Raw genomic sequence first — 2,048 nt, forward strand, 5'->3', positions numbered from 1 at the left:
AGGACAATGTCCATGATCTGTGTCTGGATCCATTCCATTATTAAACATAAAAGGTCATAGCCAACTGGCTGGACAAAGGGTAAGAAGATGTGTACAGCTATGAACTCTTGAGCTGTCAAAGGGAGGGTTATAGTTTTATTCCCATGTCTAACAGTTTAGTAATTATCATGCTAATTTCTATTTTAAATCTCTGTTTTAGCAACATATGCGTTATCAGTGGGCCAGAGAACTGATTATTTTGATATTGACACCAAATATGTAATAGTGGGACTTTAGTTTGGCCATATAGTATTGAAACTGCCTTTCTTTATAAAACAACAGGCACAACCAAGAAGATTTATAGAATTTTTCCAATTTTAGAGTTCCTTGGATTATCTCTATGGATGAATATGTAAAAATATCATACATGTAGGTTGCAAATATTAGATGGTAGACAAATCTATAAATAGAATGAAGAATTTAATAATTTCTTAGAATTTGATACAGACATTTATTTGATACAAATCAAGTCTTTTATTAATTCATCAGACTAAAATTTTAACATTTTGGACGGTTTCTTCCAACATTTTTTAATTCAACCAGAATTTCTGAGATATGGAGAGAGAGAATGCAGCATCACTGGCATATTTCATCCTTCTGGGACTCTTCCATGACTATGGACACCCCAGCATTCTCGTCTCCATCATTCTTCTGATCTACCTCATTGTGGTTATAGGAAATGCCACTTTGGTCCTCCTGTTCTGGGTGGACTCCCGGTTTCACACTCCCATGTACTTTCTTCTAAGTCAGCTCTCCCTAATTGATCTGACTTGTGTTTCCAGCAGTCCCCAAGATGGCCATCAACTTCTTTTTTGGGAGCAGAACAATATCACTTGTTGGTTGTGGTGCTCAGATATTCTTCAGTCTGGTATTAGCTGATGCAGAATACATCCTCCTGACCCTCATGGCCTATGAGTGCTATGTGGCTGTGTGTAAACCTCTAATATATGCAACCATCATAAGTTCCAGAGTCTGCCTGCAGATGGCTGTTGGATTCTGGATTGAAGGTGTGCTGAAATCCTTGGCACAGACAATTTACATGATGTAATTTCCCACCTGTGAGAAAAAAAATCAATCACTTCCTCTATGAGATACCAGCTATGCTGATGCTTTCCTGGGAGCACCTCAGGTTACCTAATGGTGGTGATGGTGATGAACATTGTGTTTATTATTGTGCGACTGTCTCTCATTACAGCCTCCTACATTCACATTTTCCTCATTATTCTCAGAATGCACTCTCCTGAGGGGAGAAACAAAGCCCTGGCCACATGCTCTTCTCATCTGACTGTGGTGAGTCTCTACCCGGAGCCAGGCATGTGGTGTACATGACACCTGGATCCTCCCATACCGCAGCATTGGATCAAGTCTCTCAATCTATTACACCATTCTCACCCCTATGTTGATCCCCTTCACCTACATCCTGAGGAACAAGCTGGTAGTGGGTGCACCGAGAAAGGTGCTGGGTAGCAATTGGATTGTCAAATAAAATTAAAAGCTATTGAGGTTTTGAAAATATAGCCATTCATGCGGCTTGATATGGTTTTGGACACAGCACAGGCCATCTCAGCATTACTGATTATGTTTTACAATATCTAAAAATAAAAATAAAACTTTCTTCACCATGCTTTTAATGGCACTTGTTGACAAGTAGGTTTCATATTAAACAAATAAATGAATAAATAAATGATGACTATATGGACCACATTCTGACATGTTTCTACTTTAAATTGCTATTGGTCATTTAAATATTCGCATTAAAGGAGAGCAAGGCTTGGTGACTATAATTAATAATACTGTACTGTAGACTTTAAGTTTCCTAGGAAAGTAGATCTTAAGCATTTCACCACACACACAAAAAAGTAACTATGTGAGGTGATAGATGTGTTAACTTGATTGTGGTAATCTTTTCACAATGTATTCATATATCAAATCATCATGTTGTACACTTTAAATTTGTCAATTATTCCTCAATAAAGCTAGGGAAAAAAAGGAGATCAAGGTTATAAAAA

At 37.6% G+C, this 2,048-nt stretch overlaps 1 pseudogene; it reads left to right on the plus strand.

The window, feature by feature from the left end:
* Window positions 1–594: 594 nt before the first annotated feature.
* Window positions 595–1,525, plus strand: LOC131418856 (olfactory receptor 2L2-like; annotated as a pseudogene).
* Window positions 1,526–2,048: the final 523 nt, after the last annotated feature.

This window comes from Diceros bicornis, chromosome 20, assembly GCF_020826845.1.
Source record: "Diceros bicornis minor isolate mBicDic1 chromosome 20, mDicBic1.mat.cur, whole genome shotgun sequence".
NCBI classification, from domain to species: domain Eukaryota; kingdom Metazoa; phylum Chordata; class Mammalia; order Perissodactyla; family Rhinocerotidae; genus Diceros; species Diceros bicornis.